This window comes from Hyla sarda, unplaced genomic scaffold, assembly GCF_029499605.1.
Source record: "Hyla sarda isolate aHylSar1 unplaced genomic scaffold, aHylSar1.hap1 scaffold_1147, whole genome shotgun sequence".
Taxonomy (NCBI): Eukaryota; Metazoa; Chordata; class Amphibia; order Anura; family Hylidae; genus Hyla; species Hyla sarda.
Window position 1 is genome coordinate 65,583 of NW_026607768.1, and position 18,171 is coordinate 83,753.

The 18,171-nt window shown below is 46.3% G+C and overlaps 8 non-coding genes across 8 annotated transcripts; all 8 read left to right on the forward strand.

Moving 5' to 3' along the window:
- The first annotated feature begins 1,737 nt into the window (after nucleotides 1-1,737).
- Nucleotides 1,738-1,928, forward strand: LOC130302042 (U2 spliceosomal RNA). Its single transcript, XR_008852367.1, has one exon. It is a non-coding gene; the product is annotated as a U2 spliceosomal RNA (small nuclear RNA).
- Nucleotides 1,929-4,030: 2,102 nt separating this feature from the next.
- Nucleotides 4,031-4,221, forward strand: LOC130302032 (U2 spliceosomal RNA). Its single transcript, XR_008852358.1, has one exon. It is a non-coding gene; the product is annotated as a U2 spliceosomal RNA (small nuclear RNA).
- Nucleotides 4,222-6,324: 2,103 nt separating this feature from the next.
- On the forward strand, nucleotides 6,325-6,515 carry LOC130302033 (U2 spliceosomal RNA). The gene has a single exon (XR_008852359.1). It is a non-coding gene; the product is annotated as a U2 spliceosomal RNA (small nuclear RNA).
- A 2,097-nt stretch (nucleotides 6,516-8,612) lies between these two features.
- On the forward strand, nucleotides 8,613-8,803 carry LOC130302035 (U2 spliceosomal RNA). Its single transcript, XR_008852360.1, has one exon. It is a non-coding gene; the product is annotated as a U2 spliceosomal RNA (small nuclear RNA).
- Nucleotides 8,804-10,900: 2,097 nt separating this feature from the next.
- On the forward strand, nucleotides 10,901-11,091 carry LOC130302036 (U2 spliceosomal RNA). Its single transcript, XR_008852361.1, has one exon. It is a non-coding gene; the product is annotated as a U2 spliceosomal RNA (small nuclear RNA).
- A 2,099-nt stretch (nucleotides 11,092-13,190) lies between these two features.
- LOC130302037 (U2 spliceosomal RNA) lies at nucleotides 13,191-13,381 on the forward strand. Its single transcript, XR_008852362.1, has one exon. It is a non-coding gene; the product is annotated as a U2 spliceosomal RNA (small nuclear RNA).
- A 2,097-nt stretch (nucleotides 13,382-15,478) lies between these two features.
- LOC130302038 (U2 spliceosomal RNA) lies at nucleotides 15,479-15,669 on the forward strand. Its single transcript, XR_008852363.1, has one exon. It is a non-coding gene; the product is annotated as a U2 spliceosomal RNA (small nuclear RNA).
- A 2,093-nt stretch (nucleotides 15,670-17,762) lies between these two features.
- Nucleotides 17,763-17,953, forward strand: LOC130302039 (U2 spliceosomal RNA). Its single transcript, XR_008852364.1, has one exon. It is a non-coding gene; the product is annotated as a U2 spliceosomal RNA (small nuclear RNA).
- Nucleotides 17,954-18,171: the final 218 nt, after the last annotated feature.

Sequence of the window (18,171 nt, forward strand, 5' to 3'; positions counted from 1 at the left end):
CCTTCCCCAATATCGCGCCACACCCCTACCCCTTAATTCCCTGGTTGAACGTGATGGACATATGTCTTTTTTCGACCGTACTAACTATGTAACTATGTAACATAACATGGGGGGGGGGGGGGGGGGGTCTCCTGGCTGTTCACACAGGTGTGTCATTGCTGTACATTGACCATGCATTGCTTCTGTGGTATTGCAAAGGCAAAGACAAATGCTTCCAGCCATCCATTGCACTAATGGATTGGTCATCAGCTGGCTGTCTATGTCCCGCATCAATATAGACCAAAGTACAGAGGGTTAGGCTATGCTATTGTGCACCTACCTGATGCATCAGAAGGTGCGAGGCCCTTGCTAAATTCTGTGCACAGACTTTGAGATCTATGCTTTAGACTGTATCTAAACCTGCTCCAACATGGACTGACATTCTGGCCTACTTTCAGCCGATGCGACTTGTCTGTCGCTGAACAGTCGCTTTTTATGTATTCAGCACCTATGTATAATGTTGTAAAAATGCTCTAGAAGCTAAAGTCGCAGAAATGTCACACATATTTGGCCTGCAACTTTCTGTGCGACAAATTCAGACAGGAAAAATCAGTATAAATCCTTAGAAAATTATCCCCCAGTGTCTCCATCTGCTGGCGGTATTGAATAAGCATTGCTGCACTGATGGGGTATGCATTAGACGAAAAAAAAGAAGAAAAAGAAGAATAATACGCCCAGAAAAGAGGCGAAAAGGAGAAAAACGTAAAAAAACGTGAAAAAAAAGTAAGAGGAAGAGAAGGGAAAAAAAGGTGGAAATGGGTTTAAAAGTGATTTCGGCGGAGAAATATATATATATATATATATATATATATATATATATATATATGCGCACACACACACATAGATATAAACGTATTCTCCGTTGAGATATTGCAGCCGCTGCTGTGTCCAGGCCCAGGAGCCTTAGCACTGTGCTGTGATGTCACTCAATACCACTGACATCACTAGGTGTAAACAACATCTCTCCTTTGCTGTGTATGTGACTATGGAGCTGTTTGGTGATGTCGTCTATTACGGCCTTCATAGAAGCAACAGGAGATTGTTGCATCCATCTTGAACCCTCAGAACTACAGTGCTATGATGTCACTCACTTCCACAGGCCTTGCAGAGTGTAAACAACAACAACCCAGCTTTGTTGTGTATGTAACCAAAGGGATTTGTGATGTCACCTAGAACCTTCACAGCAGCGACAGCTTTATGAGGAGCATCAGCACTGCTCTGCCTGAGCAGAACCATCACCGCCATAGGTTGTCAAATAACCCGGATTTAACCCACACAGGTAAGTCCAATGGGGTGCAGGCATGTCCTCTATGCTTACAGCTTCCCGTGGGTGTTGGTTTGATACCGTTTGGGGACAGCCAAGGAGGCATCTGCAGGCAACAAAGGTAGGTGTGTGCTTGTGTGTGTGTTTCCTATGCAGATCCTAAGCCCAGTGTCACATGCAAGTAGGAGGAGTAAGAAGGGTTCCTGGCAAATCCGGGTTATGGATTGCATTTAAAAAGGCCCCGTGGGAGTGCAATGGGCCCCTGTCTTGCTGCTTAGCAATAATGGTATGGGTTTAGGTTCTGCTGTGTGTACTGGTGGTTGACTGCCCCCCAGCCCAGAGTGTGCATGGAAAATTGTCTGGCAGCCTCCCTGACAGCAAGCAGTGATAGTGCCCATGAAGGGGACCTTGTTGGGCCCGCCCCTTTCACGGTTATCGCTTCTCGGCCTTTTGGCTAAGATCAAGTGTAGTATCTGTTCTTATCAGTTTAATATCTGATACGTCCCCTATCTGGGGACCATATATTAAATGGATTTTTGAGAACGGGGGCCGATTTCGAAGCTTGCTTCCGTCGCCCTATGCATTGACCCGATATGGCAGTATCTTCGGGTACAGAGCACCACCCCCTTACAGGGTTAAAAAGAAAGATTCCTACTTTCATTGCTACCTGCTTGCTGGCTAGCCAGCTAGCCAGCCCTGTGGGCCTTGCTGCTGCTGCAGCCAAAAAACAAAAGGTGGTGCTGCTTCTGCTGCTGCTGCTGCTTCTGCTTGTGTCTGGCCCCTGTTGGAGCGTCCAGGCACAGGACTTCTGCTGCTGCTGACTAAATGGCCTCCTTAATTGGATCATTTGAGTAGCCAGCACACCTGTGCAGGTAGGGCATGACATGATAGGCAGCTGCCTTGATAGCGGGTGGGTGCTGAATGTTCCTAATTGACAAAATAAGATTAATGCTTATGAAGAAATATAAAATCTCATCCCTTCCCCAATATCGCGCCACACCCCTACCCCTTAATTCCCTGGTTGAACGTGATGGACATATGTCTTTTTTCGACCGTACTAACTATGTAACTATGTAACATAACATGGGGGGGGGGGGGGGGGGGGTCTCCTGGCTGTTCACACAGGTGTGTCATTGCTGTACATTGACCATGCATTGCTTCTGTGGTATTGCAAAGGCAAAGACAAATGCTTCCAGCCATCCATTGCACTAATGGATTGGTCATCAGCTGGCTGTCTATGTCCCGCATCAATATAGACCAAAGTACAGAGGGTTAGGCTATGCTATTGTGCACCTACCTGATGCATCAGAAGGTGCGAGGCCCTTGCTAAATTCTGTGCACAGACTTTGAGATCTATGCTTTAGACTGTATCTAAACCTGCTCCAACATGGACTGACATTCTGGCCTACTTTCAGCCGATGCGACTTGTCTGTCGCTGAACAGTCGCTTTTTATGTATTCAGCACCTATGTATAATGTTGTAAAAATGCTCTAGAAGCTAAAGTCGCAGAAATGTCACACATATTTGGCCTGCAACTTTCTGTGCGACAAATTCAGACAGGAAAAATCAGTATAAATCCTTAGAAAATTATCCCCCAGTGTCTCCATCTGCTGGCGGTATTGAATAAGCATTGCTGCACTGATGGGGTATGCATTAGACGAAAAAAAAGAAGAAAAAGAAGAATAATACGCCCAGAAAAGAGGCGAAAAGGAGAAAAACGTAAAAAAACGTGAAAAAAAAGTAAGAGGAAGAGAAGGGAAAAAAAGGTGGAAATGGGTTTAAAAGTGATTTCGGCGGAGAAATATATATATATATATATATATATATATATATATATATATATATATATATATATGCGCACACACACACATAGATATAAACGTATTCTCCGTTGAGATATTGCAGCCGCTGCTGTGTCCAGGCCCAGGAGCCTTAGCACTGTGCTGTGATGTCACTCAATACCACTGACATCACTAGGTGTAAACAACATCTCTCCTTTGCTGTGTATGTGACTATGGAGCTGTTTGGTGATGTCGTCTATTACGGCCTTCATAGAAGCAACAGGAGATTGTTGCATCCATCTTGAACCCTCAGAACTACAGTGCTATGATGTCACTCACTTCCACAGGCCTTGCAGAGTGTAAACAACAACAACCCAGCTTTGTTGTGTATGTAACCAAAGGGATTTGTGATGTCACCTAGAACCTTCACAGCAGCGACAGCTTTATGAGGAGCATCAGCACTGCTCTGCCTGAGCAGAACCATCACCGCCATAGGTTGTCAAATAACCCGGATTTAACCCACACAGGTAAGTCCAATGGGGTGCAGGCATGTCCTCTATGCTTACAGCTTCCCGTGGGTGTTGGTTTGATACCGTTTGGGGACAGCCAAGGAGGCATCTGCAGGCAACAAAGGTAGGTGTGTGCTTGTGTGTGTGTTTCCTATGCAGATCCTAAGCCCAGTGTCACATGCAAGTAGGAGGAGTAAGAAGGGTTCCTGGCAAATCCGGGTTATGGATTGCATTTAAAAAGGCCCCGTGGGAGTGCAATGGGCCCCTGTCTTGCTGCTTAGCAATAATGGTATGGGTTTAGGTTCTGCTGTGTGTACTGGTGGTTGACTGCCCCCCAGCCCAGAGTGTGCATGGAAAATTGTCTGGCAGCCTCCCTGACAGCAAGCAGTGATAGTGCCCATGAAGGGGACCTTGTTGGGCCCGCCCCTTTCACGGTTATCGCTTCTCGGCCTTTTGGCTAAGATCAAGTGTAGTATCTGTTCTTATCAGTTTAATATCTGATACGTCCCCTATCTGGGGACCATATATTAAATGGATTTTTGAGAACGGGGGCCGATTTCGAAGCTTGCTTCCGTCGCCCTATGCATTGACCCGATATGGCAGTATCTTCGGGTACAGTGCACCACCCCCTTACAGGGTTAAAAAGAAAGATTCCTACTTTCATTGCTACCTGCTTGCTGGCTAGCCAGCTAGCCAGCCCTGTGGGCCTTGCTGCTGCTGCAGCCAAAAAACAAAAGGTGGTGCTGCTGCTGCTTCTGCTGCTTCTGCTTCTGCTTGTGTCTGGCCCCTGTTGGAGCGTCCAGGCACAGGACTTCTGCTGCTGCTGACTAAATGGCCTCCTTAATTGGATCATTTGAGTAGCCAGCACACCTGTGCAGGTAGGGCATGACATGATAGGCAGCTGCCTTGATAGCGGGTGGGTGCTGAATGTTCCTAATTGACAAAATAAGATTAATGCTTATGAAGAAATATAAAATCTCATCCCTTCCCCAATATCGCGCCACACCCCTACCCCTTAATTCCCTGGTTGAACGTGATGGACATATGTCTTTTTTCGACCGTACTAACTATGTAACTATGTAACATAACATGGGGGGGGGGGGGGGGGGGGGGGGTCTCCTGGCTGTTCACACAGGTGTGTCATTGCTGTACATTGACCATGCATTGCTTCTGTGGTATTGCAAAGGCAAAGACAAATGCTTCCAGCCATCCATTGCACTAATGGATTGGTCATCAGCTGGCTGTCTATGTCCCGCATCAATATAGACCAAAGTACAGAGGGTTAGGCTATGCTATTGTGCACCTACCTGATGCATCAGAAGGTGCGAGGCCCTTGCTAAATTCTGTGCACAGACTTTGAGATCTATGCTTTAGACTGTATCTAAACCTGCTCCAACATGGACTGACATTCTGGCCTACTTTCAGCCGATGCGACTTGTCTGTCGCTGAACAGTCGCTTTTTATGTATTCAGCACCTATGTATAATGTTGTAAAAATGCTCTAGAAGCTAAAGTCGCAGAAATGTCACACATATTTGGCCTGCAACTTTCTGTGCGACAAATTCAGACAGGAAAAATCAGTATAAATCCTTAGAAAATTATCCCCCAGTGTCTCCATCTGCTGGCGGTATTGAATAAGCATTGCTGCACTGATGGGGTATGCATTAGACGAAAAAAAAGAAGAAAAAGAAGAATAATACGCCCAGAAAAGAGGCGAAAAGGAGAAAAACGTAAAAAAACGTGAAAAAAAAGTAAGAGGAAGAGAAGGGAAAAAAAGGTGGAAATGGGTTTAAAAGTGATTTCGGCGGAGAAATATATATATATATATATATATATATATATATATATATATATATATATGCGCACACACACACATAGATATAAACGTATTCTCCGTTGAGATATTGCAGCCGCTGCTGTGTCCAGGCCCAGGAGCCTTAGCACTGTGCTGTGATGTCACTCAATACCACTGACATCACTAGGTGTAAACAACATCTCTCCTTTGCTGTGTATGTGACTATGGAGCTGTTTGGTGATGTCGTCTATTACGGCCTTCATAGAAGCAACAGGAGATTGTTGCATCCATCTTGAACCCTCAGAACTACAGTGCTATGATGTCACTCACTTCCACAGGCCTTGCAGAGTGTAAACAACAACAACCCAGCTTTGTTGTGTATGTAACCAAAGGGATTTGTGATGTCACCTAGAACCTTCACAGCAGCGACAGCTTTATGAGGAGCATCAGCACTGCTCTGCCTGAGCAGAACCATCACCGCCATAGGTTGTCAAATAACCCGGATTTAACCCACACAGGTAAGTCCAATGGGGTGCAGGCATGTCCTCTATGCTTACAGCTTCCCGTGGGTGTTGGTTTGATACCGTTTGGGGACAGCCAAGGAGGCATCTGCAGGCAACAAAGGTAGGTGTGTGCTTGTGTGTGTGTTTCCTATGCAGATCCTAAGCCCAGTGTCACATGCAAGTAGGAGGAGTAAGAAGGGTTCCTGGCAAATCCGGGTTATGGATTGCATTTAAAAAGGCCCCGTGGGAGTGCAATGGGCCCCTGTCTTGCTGCTTAGCAATAATGGTATGGGTTTAGGTTCTGCTGTGTGTACTGGTGGTTGACTGCCCCCCAGCCCAGAGTGTGCATGGAAAATTGTCTGGCAGCCTCCCTGACAGCAAGCAGTGATAGTGCCCATGAAGGGGACCTTGTTGGGCCCGCCCCTTTCACGGTTATCGCTTCTCGGCCTTTTGGCTAAGATCAAGTGTAGTATCTGTTCTTATCAGTTTAATATCTGATACGTCCCCTATCTGGGGACCATATATTAAATGGATTTTTGAGAACGGGGGCCGATTTCGAAGCTTGCTTCCGTCGCCCTATGCATTGACCCGATATGGCAGTATCTTCGGGTACAGTGCACCACCCCCTTACAGGGTTAAAAAGAAAGATTCCTACTTTCATTGCTACCTGCTTGCTGGCTAGCCAGCTAGCCAGCCCTGTGGGCCTTGCTGCTGCTGCAGCCAAAAAACAAAAGGTGGTGCTGCTGCTGCTTCTGCTGCTTCTGCTTCTGCTTGTGTCTGGCCCCTGTTGGAGCGTCCAGGCACAGGACTTCTGCTGCTGCTGACTAAATGGCCTCCTTAATTGGATCATTTGAGTAGCCAGCACACCTGTGCAGGTAGGGCATGACATGATAGGCAGCTGCCTTGATAGCGGGTGGGTGCTGAATGTTCCTAATTGACAAAATAAGATTAATGCTTATGAAGAAATATAAAATCTCATCCCTTCCCCAATATCGCGCCACACCCCTACCCCTTAATTCCCTGGTTGAACGTGATGGACATATGTCTTTTTTCGACCGTACTAACTATGTAACTATGTAACATAACATGGGGGGGGGGGGGGGGGGTCTCCTGGCTGTTCACACAGGTGTGTCATTGCTGTACATTGACCATGCATTGCTTCTGTGGTATTGCAAAGGCAAAGACAAATGCTTCCAGCCATCCATTGCACTAATGGATTGGTCATCAGCTGGCTGTCTATGTCCCGCATCAATATAGACCAAAGTACAGAGGGTTAGGCTATGCTATTGTGCACCTACCTGATGCATCAGAAGGTGCGAGGCCCTTGCTAAATTCTGTGCACAGACTTTGAGATCTATGCTTTAGACTGTATCTAAACCTGCTCCAACATGGACTGACATTCTGGCCTACTTTCAGCCGATGCGACTTGTCTGTCGCTGAACAGTCGCTTTTTATGTATTCAGCACCTATGTATAATGTTGTAAAAATGCTCTAGAAGCTAAAGTCGCAGAAATGTCACACATATTTGGCCTGCAACTTTCTGTGCGACAAATTCAGACAGGAAAAATCAGTATAAATCCTTAGAAAATTATCCCCCAGTGTCTCCATCTGCTGGCGGTATTGAATAAGCATTGCTGCACTGATGGGGTATGCATTAGACGAAAAAAAAGAAGAAAAAGAAGAATAACACGCCCAGAAAAGAGGTGAAAAGGAGAAAAACGTAAAAAAACGTGAAAAAAAAGTAAGAGGAAGAGAAGGGAAAAAAAGGTGGAAATGGGTTTAAAAGTGATTTCGGCGGAGAAATATATATATATATATATATATATATATATATATATATATATATATATGCGCACACACACACATAGATATAAACGTATTCTCCGTTGAGATATTGCAGCCGCTGCTGTGTCCAGGCCCAGGAGCCTTAGCACTGTGCTGTGATGTCACTCAATACCACTGACATCACTAGGTGTAAACAACATCTCTCCTTTGCTGTGTATGTGACTATGGAGCTGTTTGGTGATGTCGTCTATTACGGCCTTCATAGAAGCAACAGGAGATTGTTGCATCCATCTTGAACCCTCAGAACTACAGTGCTATGATGTCACTCACTTCCACAGGCCTTGCAGAGTGTAAACAACAACAACCCAGCTTTGTTGTGTATGTAACCAAAGGGATTTGTGATGTCACCTAGAACCTTCACAGCAGCGACAGCTTTATGAGGAGCATCAGCACTGCTCTGCCTGAGCAGAACCATCACCGCCATAGGTTGTCAAATAACCCGGATTTAACCCACACAGGTAAGTCCAATGGGGTGCAGGCATGTCCTCTATGCTTACAGCTTCCCGTGGGTGTTGGTTTGATACCGTTTGGGGACAGCCAAGGAGGCATCTGCAGGCAACAAAGGTAGGTGTGTGCTTGTGTGTGTGTTTCCTATGCAGATCCTAAGCCCAGTGTCACATGCAAGTAGGAGGAGTAAGAAGGGTTCCTGGCAAATCCGGGTTATGGATTGCATTTAAAAAGGCCCCGTGGGAGTGCAATGGGCCCCTGTCTTGCTGCTTAGCAATAATGGTATGGGTTTAGGTTCTGCTGTGTGTACTGGTGGTTGACTGCCCCCCAGCCCAGAGTGTGCATGGAAAATTGTCTGGCAGCCTCCCTGACAGCAAGCAGTGATAGTGCCCATGAAGGGGACCTTGTTGGGCCCGCCCCTTTCACGGTTATCGCTTCTCGGCCTTTTGGCTAAGATCAAGTGTAGTATCTGTTCTTATCAGTTTAATATCTGATACGTCCCCTATCTGGGGACCATATATTAAATGGATTTTTGAGAACGGGGGCCGATTTCGAAGCTTGCTTCCGTCGCCCTATGCATTGACCCGATATGGCAGTATCTTCGGGTACAGTGCACCACCCCCTTACAGGGTTAAAAAGAAAGATTCCTACTTTCATTGCTACCTGCTTGCTGGCTAGCCAGCTAGCCAGCCCTGTGGGCCTTGCTGCTGCTGCAGCCAAAAAACAAAAGGTGGTGCTGCTGCTGCTTCTGCTGCTTCTGCTGCTTCTGCTTCTGCTTGTGTCTGGCCCCTGTTGGAGCGTCCAGGCACAGGACTTCTGCTGCTGCTGACTAAATGGCCTCCTTAATTGGATCATTTGAGTAGCCAGCACACCTGTGCAGGTAGGGCATGACATGATAGGCAGCTGCCTTGATAGCGGGTGGGTGCTGAATGTTCCTAATTGACAAAATAAGATTAATGCTTATGAAGAAATATAAAATCTCATCCCTTCCCCAATATCGCGCCACACCCCTACCCCTTAATTCCCTGGTTGAACGTGATGGACATATGTCTTTTTTCGACCGTACTAACTATGTAACTATGTAACATAACATGGGGGGGGGGGGGGGGGTCTCCTGGCTGTTCACACAGGTGTGTCATTGCTGTACATTGACCATGCATTGCTTCTGTGGTATTGCAAAGGCAAAGACAAATGCTTCCAGCCATCCATTGCACTAATGGATTGGTCATCAGCTGGCTGTCTATGTCCCGCATCAATATAGACCAAAGTACAGAGGGTTAGGCTATGCTATTGTGCACCTACCTGATGCATCAGAAGGTGCGAGGCCCTTGCTAAATTCTGTGCACAGACTTTGAGATCTATGCTTTAGACTGTATCTAAACCTGCTCCAACATGGACTGACATTCTGGCCTACTTTCAGCCGATGCGACTTGTCTGTCGCTGAACAGTCGCTTTTTATGTATTCAGCACCTATGTATAATGTTGTAAAAATGCTCTAGAAGCTAAAGTCGCAGAAATGTCACACATATTTGGCCTGCAACTTTCTGTGCGACAAATTCAGACAGGAAAAATCAGTATAAATCCTTAGAAAATTATCCCCCAGTGTCTCCATCTGCTGGCGGTATTGAATAAGCATTGCTGCACTGATGGGGTATGCATTAGACGAAAAAAAAGAAGAAAAAGAAGAATAATACGCCCAGAAAAGAGGCGAAAAGGAGAAAAACGTAAAAAAACGTGAAAAAAAAGTAAGAGGAAGAGAAGGGAAAAAAAGGTGGAAATGGGTTTAAAAGTGATTTCGGCGGAGAAATATATATATATATATATATATATATATATATATATATATGCGCACACACACACATAGATATAAACGTATTCTCCGTTGAGATATTGCAGCCGCTGCTGTGTCCAGGCCCAGGAGCCTTAGCACTGTGCTGTGATGTCACTCAATACCACTGACATCACTAGGTGTAAACAACATCTCTCCTTTGCTGTGTATGTGACTATGGAGCTGTTTGGTGATGTCGTCTATTACGGCCTTCATAGAAGCAACAGGAGATTGTTGCATCCATCTTGAACCCTCAGAACTACAGTGCTATGATGTCACTCACTTCCACAGGCCTTGCAGAGTGTAAACAACAACAACCCAGCTTTGTTGTGTATGTAACCAAAGGGATTTGTGATGTCACCTAGAACCTTCACAGCAGCGACAGCTTTATGAGGAGCATCAGCACTGCTCTGCCTGAGCAGAACCATCACCGCCATAGGTTGTCAAATAACCCGGATTTAACCCACACAGGTAAGTCCAATGGGGTGCAGGCATGTCCTCTATGCTTACAGCTTCCCGTGGGTGTTGGTTTGATACCGTTTGGGGACAGCCAAGGAGGCATCTGCAGGCAACAAAGGTAGGTGTGTGCTTGTGTGTGTGTTTCCTATGCAGATCCTAAGCCCAGTGTCACATGCAAGTAGGAGGAGTAAGAAGGGTTCCTGGCAAATCCGGGTTATGGATTGCATTTAAAAAGGCCCCGTGGGAGTGCAATGGGCCCCTGTCTTGCTGCTTAGCAATAATGGTATGGGTTTAGGTTCTGCTGTGTGTACTGGTGGTTGACTGCCCCCCAGCCCAGAGTGTGCATGGAAAATTGTCTGGCAGCCTCCCTGACAGCAAGCAGTGATAGTGCCCATGAAGGGGACCTTGTTGGGCCCGCCCCTTTCACGGTTATCGCTTCTCGGCCTTTTGGCTAAGATCAAGTGTAGTATCTGTTCTTATCAGTTTAATATCTGATACGTCCCCTATCTGGGGACCATATATTAAATGGATTTTTGAGAACGGGGGCCGATTTCGAAGCTTGCTTCCGTCGCCCTATGCATTGACCCGATATGGCAGTATCTTCGGGTACAGTGCACCACCCCCTTACAGGGTTAAAAAGAAAGATTCCTACTTTCATTGCTACCTGCTTGCTGGCTAGCCAGCTAGCCAGCCCTGTGGGCCTTGCTGCTGCTGCAGCCAAAAAACAAAAGGTGGTGCTGCTGCTGCTTCTGCTGCTTCTGCTTCTGCTTGTGTCTGGCCCCTGTTGGAGCGTCCAGGCACAGGACTTCTGCTGCTGCTGACTAAATGGCCTCCTTAATTGGATCATTTGAGTAGCCAGCACACCTGTGCAGGTAGGGCATGACATGATAGGCAGCTGCCTTGATAGCGGGTGGGTGCTGAATGTTCCTAATTGACAAAATAAGATTAATGCTTATGAAGAAATATAAAATCTCATCCCTTCCCCAATATCGCGCCACACCCCTACCCCTTAATTCCCTGGTTGAACGTGATGGACATATGTCTTTTTTCGACCGTACTAACTATGTAACTATGTAACATAACATGGGGGGGGGGGGGGGGGGGGGGTCTCCTGGCTGTTCACACAGGTGTGTCATTGCTGTACATTGACCATGCATTGCCTCTGTGGTATTGCAAAGGCAAAGACAAATGCTTCCAGCCATCCATTGCACTAATGGATTGGTCATCAGCTGGCTGTCTATGTCCCGCATCAATATAGACCAAAGTACAGAGGGTTAGGCTATGCTATTGTGCACCTACCTGATGCATCAGAAGGTGCGAGGCCCTTGCTAAATTCTGTGCACAGACTTTGAGATCTATGCTTTAGACTGTATCTAAACCTGCTCCAACATGGACTGACATTCTGGCCTACTTTCAGCCGATGCGACTTGTCTGTCGCTGAACAGTCGCTTTTTATGTATTCAGCACCTATGTATAATGTTGTAAAAATGCTCTAGAAGCTAAAGTCGCAGAAATGTCACACATATTTGGCCTGCAACTTTCTGTGCGACAAATTCAGACAGGAAAAATCAGTATAAATCCTTAGAAAATTATCCCCCAGTGTCTCCATCTGCTGGCGGTATTGAATAAGCATTGCTGCACTGATGGGGTATGCATTAGACGAAAAAAAAGAAGAAAAAGAAGAATAATACGCCCAGAAAAGAGGCGAAAAGGAGAAAAACGTAAAAAAACGTGAAAAAAAAGTAAGAGGAAGAGAAGGGAAAAAAAGGTGGAAATGGGTTTAAAAGTGATTTCGGCGGAGAAATATATATATATATATATATATATATATATATATATATATATATATGCGCACACACACACATAGATATAAACGTATTCTCCGTTGAGATATTGCAGCCGCTGCTGTGTCCAGGCCCAGGAGCCTTAGCACTGTGCTGTGATGTCACTCAATACCACTGACATCACTAGGTGTAAACAACATCTCTCCTTTGCTGTGTATGTGACTATGGAGCTGTTTGGTGATGTCGTCTATTACGGCCTTCATAGAAGCAACAGGAGATTGTTGCATCCATCTTGAACCCTCAGAACTACAGTGCTATGATGTCACTCACTTCCACAGGCCTTGCAGAGTGTAAACAACAACAACCCAGCTTTGTTGTGTATGTAACCAAAGGGATTTGTGATGTCACCTAGAACCTTCACAGCAGCGACAGCTTTATGAGGAGCATCAGCACTGCTCTGCCTGAGCAGAACCATCACCGCCATAGGTTGTCAAATAACCCGGATTTAACCCACACAGGTAAGTCCAATGGGGTGCAGGCATGTCCTCTATGCTTACAGCTTCCCGTGGGTGTTGGTTTGATACCGTTTGGGGACAGCCAAGGAGGCATCTGCAGGCAACAAAGGTAGGTGTGTGCTTGTGTGTGTGTTTCCTATGCAGATCCTAAGCCCAGTGTCACATGCAAGTAGGAGGAGTAAGAAGGGTTCCTGGCAAATCCGGGTTATGGATTGCATTTAAAAAGGCCCCGTGGGAGTGCAATGGGCCCCTGTCTTGCTGCTTAGCAATAATGGTATGGGTTTAGGTTCTGCTGTGTGTACTGGTGGTTGACTGCCCCCCAGCCCAGAGTGTGCATGGAAAATTGTCTGGCAGCCTCCCTGACAGCAAGCAGTGATAGTGCCCATGAAGGGGACCTTGTTGGGCCCGCCCCTTTCACGGTTATCGCTTCTCGGCCTTTTGGCTAAGATCAAGTGTAGTATCTGTTCTTATCAGTTTAATATCTGATACGTCCCCTATCTGGGGACCATATATTAAATGGATTTTTGAGAACGGGGGCCGATTTCGAAGCTTGCTTCCGTCGCCCTATGCATTGACCCGATATGGCAGTATCTTCGGGTACAGTGCACCACCCCCTTACAGGGTTAAAAAGAAAGATTCCTACTTTCATTGCTACCTGCTTGCTGGCTAGCCAGCTAGCCAGCCCTGTGGGCCTTGCTGCTGCTGCAGCCAAAAAACAAAAGGTGGTGCTGCTGCTGCTTCTGCTGCTTCTGCTTCTGCTTGTGTCTGGCCCCTGTTGGAGCGTCCAGGCACAGGACTTCTGCTGCTGCTGACTAAATGGCCTCCTTAATTGGATCATTTGAGTAGCCAGCACACCTGTGCAGGTAGGGCATGACATGATAGGCAGCTGCCTTGATAGCGGGTGGGTGCTGAATGTTCCTAATTGACAAAATAAGATTAATGCTTATGAAGAAATATAAAATCTCATCCCTTCCCCAATATCGCGCCACACCCCTACCCCTTAATTCCCTGGTTGAACGTGATGGACATATGTCTTTTTTCGACCGTACTAACTATGTAACTATGTAACATAACATGGGGGGGGGGGGGGGGGGTGTCTCCTGGCTGTTCACACAGGTGTGTCATTGCTGTACATTGACCATGCATTGCTTCTGTGGTATTGCAAAGGCAAAGACAAATGCTTCCAGCCATCCATTGCACTAATGGATTGGTCATCAGCTGGCTGTCTATGTCCCGCATCAATATAGACCAAAGTACAGAGGGTTAGGCTATGCTATTGTGCACCTACCTGATGCATCAGAAGGTGCGAGGCCCTTGCTAAATTCTGTGCACAGACTTTGAGATCTATGCTTTAGACTGTATCTAAACCTGCTCCAACATGGACTGACATTCTGGCCTACTTTCAGCCGATGCGACTTGTCTGTCGCTGAACAGTCGCTTTTTATGTATTCAGCACCTATGTATAATGTTGTAAAAATGCTCTAGAAGCTAAAGTCGCAGAAATGTCACACATATTTGGCCTGCAACTTTCTGTGCGACAAATTCAGACAGGAAAAATCAGTATAAATCCTTAGAAAATTATCCCCCAGTGTCTCCATCTGCTGGCGGTATTGAATAAGCATTGCTGCACTGATGGGGTATGCATTAGACGAAAAAAAAGAAGAAAAAGAAGAATAATACGCCCAGAAAAGAGGCGAAAAGGAGAAAAACGTAAAAAAACGTGAAAAAAAAGTAAGAGGAAGAGAAGGGAAAAAAAGGTGGAAATGGGTTTAAAAGTGATTTCGGCGGAGAAATATATATATATATATATATATATATATATATATATATATATATATGCGCACACACACACATAGATATAAACGTATTCTCCGTTGAGATATTGCAGCCGCTGCTGTGTCCAGGCCCAGGAGCCTTAGCACTGTGCTGTGATGTCACTCAATACCACTGACATCACTAGGTGTAAACAACATCTCTCCTTTGCTGTGTATGTGACTATGGAGCTGTTTGGTGATGTCGTCTATTACGGCCTTCATAGAAGCAACAGGAGATTGTTGCATCCATCTTGAACCCTCAGAACTACAGTGCTATGATGTCACTCACTTCCACAGGCCTTGCAGAGTGTAAACAACAACAACCCAGCTTTGTTGTGTATGTAACCAAAGGGATTTGTGATGTCACCTAGAACCTTCACAGCAGCGACAGCTTTATGAGGAGCATCAGCACTGCTCTGCCTGAGCAGAACCATCACCGCCATAGGTTGTCAAATAACCCGGATTTAACCCACACAGGTAAGTCCAATGGGGTGCAGGCATGTCCTCTATGCTTACAGCTTCCCGTGGGTGTTGGTTTGATACCGTTTGGGGACAGCCAAGGAGGCATCTGCAGGCAACAAAGGTAGGTGTGTGCTTGTGTGTGTGTTTCCTATGCAGATCCTAAGCCCAGTGTCACATGCAAGTAGGAGGAGTAAGAAGGGTTCCTGGCAAATCCGGGTTATGGATTGCATTTAAAAAGGCCCCGTGGGAGTGCAATGGGCCCCTGTCTTGCTGCTTAGCAATAATGGTATGGGTTTAGGTTCTGCTGTGTGTACTGGTGGTTGACTGCCCCCCAGCCCAGAGTGTGCATGGAAAATTGTCTGGCAGCCTCCCTGACAGCAAGCAGTGATAGTGCCCATGAAGGGGACCTTGTTGGGCCCGCCCCTTTCACGGTTATCGCTTCTCGGCCTTTTGGCTAAGATCAAGTGTAGTATCTGTTCTTATCAGTTTAATATCTGATACGTCCCCTATCTGGGGACCATATATTAAATGGATTTTTGAGAACGGGGGCCGATTTCGAAGCTTGCTTCCGTCGCCCTATGCATTGACCCGATATGGCAGTATCTTCGGGTACAGTGCACCACCCCCTTACAGGGTTAAAAAGAAAGATTCCTACTTTCATTGCTACCTGCTTGCTGGCTAGCCAGCTAGCCAGCCCTGTGGGCCTTGCTGCTGCTGCAGCCAAAAAACAAAAGGTGGTGCTGCTGCTGCTTCTGCTGCTTCTGCTTCTGCTTGTGTCTGGCCCCTGTTGGAGCGTCCAGGCACAGGACTTCTGCTGCTGCTGACTAAATGGCCTCCTTAATTGGATCATTTGAGTAGCCAGCACACCTGTGCAGGTAGGGCATGACATGATAGGCAGCTGCCTTGATAGCGGGTGGGTGCTGAATGTTCCTAATTGACAAAATAAGATTAATGCTTATGAAGAAATATAAAATCTCATCCCTTCCCCAATATCGCGCCACACCCCTACCCCTTAATTCCCTGGTTGAACGTGATGGACATATGTCTTTTTTTGACCGTACTAACTATGTAACTATGTAACATAACATGGGGGGGGGGGGGGGGTCTCCTGGCTGTTCACACAGGTGTGTCATTGCTGTACATTGACCATGCATTGCTTCTGTGGTATTGCAAAGGCAAAGACAAATGCTTCCAGCCATCCATTGCACTAATGGATTGGTCATCAGCTGGCTGTCTATGTCCCGCATCAATATAGACCAAAGTACAGAGGGTTAGGCTATGCTATTGTGCACCTACCTGATGCATCAGAAGGTGCGAGGCCCTTGCTAAATTCTGTGCACAGACTTTGAGATCTATGCTTTAGACTGTATCTAAACCTGCTCCAACATGGACTGACATTCTGGCCTACTTTCAGCCGATGCGACTTGTCTGTCGCTGAACAGTCGCTTTTTATGTATTCAGCACCTATGTATAATGTTGTAAAAATGCTCTAGAAGCTAAAGTCGCAGAAATGTCACACATATTTGGCCTGCAACTTTCTGTGCGACAAATTCAGACAGGAAAAATCAGTATAAATCCTTAGAAAATTATCCCCCAGTGTCTCCATCTGCTGGCGGTATTGAATAAGCATTGCTGCACTGATGGGGTATGCATTAGACGAAAAAAAAGAAGAAAAAGAAGAATAATACGCCCAGAAAAGAGGCGAAAAGGAGAAAAACGTAAAAAAACGTGAAAAAAAAGTAAGAGGAAGAGAAGGGAAAAAAAGGTGGAAATGGGTTTAAAAGTGATTTCGGCGGAGAAATATATATATATATATATATATATATATATATATATATATATATATGCGCACACACACACATAGATATAAACGTATTCTCCGTTGAGATATTGCAGCCGCTGCTGTGTCCAGGCCCAGGAGCCTTAGCACTGTGCTGTGATGTCACTCAATACCACTGACATCACTAGGTGTAAACAACATCTCTCCTTTGCTGTGTATGTGACTATGGAGCTGTTTGGTGATGTCGTCTATTACGGCCTTCATAGAAGCAACAGGAGATTGTTGCATCCATCTTGAACCCTCAGAACTACAGTGCTATGATGTCACTCACTTCCACAGGCCTTGCAGAGTGTAAACAACAACAACCCAGCTTTGTTGTGTATGTAACCAAAGGGATTTGTGATGTCACCTAGAACCTTCACAGCAGCGACAGCTTTATGAGGAGCATCAGCACTGCTCTGCCTGAGCAGAACCATCACCGCCATAGGTTGTCAAATAACCCGGATTTAACCCACACAGGTAAGTCCAATGGGGTGCAGGCATGTCCTCTATGCTTACAGCTTCCCGTGGGTGTTGGTTTGATACCGTTTGGGGACAGCCAAGGAGGCATCTGCAGGCAACAAAGGTAGGTGTGTGCTTGTGTGTGTGTTTCCTATGCAGATCCTAAGCCCAGTGTCACATGCAAGTAGGAGGAGTAAGAAGGGTTCCTGGCAAATCCGGGTTATGGATTGCATTTAAAAAGGCCCCGTGGGAGTGCAATGGGCCCCTGTCTTGCTGCTTAGCAATAATGGTATGGGTTTAGGTTCTGCTGTGTGTACTGGTGGTTGACTGCCCCCCAGCCCAGAGTGTGCATGGAAAATTGTCTGGCAGCCTCCCTGACAGCAAGCAGTGATAGTGCCCATGAAGGGGACCTTGTTGGGCCCGCCCCTTTCACGGTTATCGCTTCTCGGCCTTTTGGCTAAGATCAAGTGTAGTATCTGTTCTTATCAGTTTAATATCTGATACGTCCCCTATCTGGGGACCATATATTAAATGGATTTTTGAGAACGGGGGCCGATTTCGAAGCTTGCTTCCGTCGCCCTATGCATTGACCCGATATGGCAGTATCTTCGGGTACAGTGCACCACCCCCTTACAGGGTTAAAAAGAAAGATTCCTACTTTCATTGCTACCTGCTTGCTGGCTAGCCAGCTAGCCAGCCCTGTGGGCCTTGCTGCTGCTGCAGCCAAAAAACAAAAGGTGGTGCTGCTGCTGCTTCTGCTGCTTCTGCTTCTGCTTGTGTCTGGCCCCTGTTGGAGCGTCCAGGCACAGGACTTCTGCTGCTGCTGACTAAATGGCCTCCTTAATT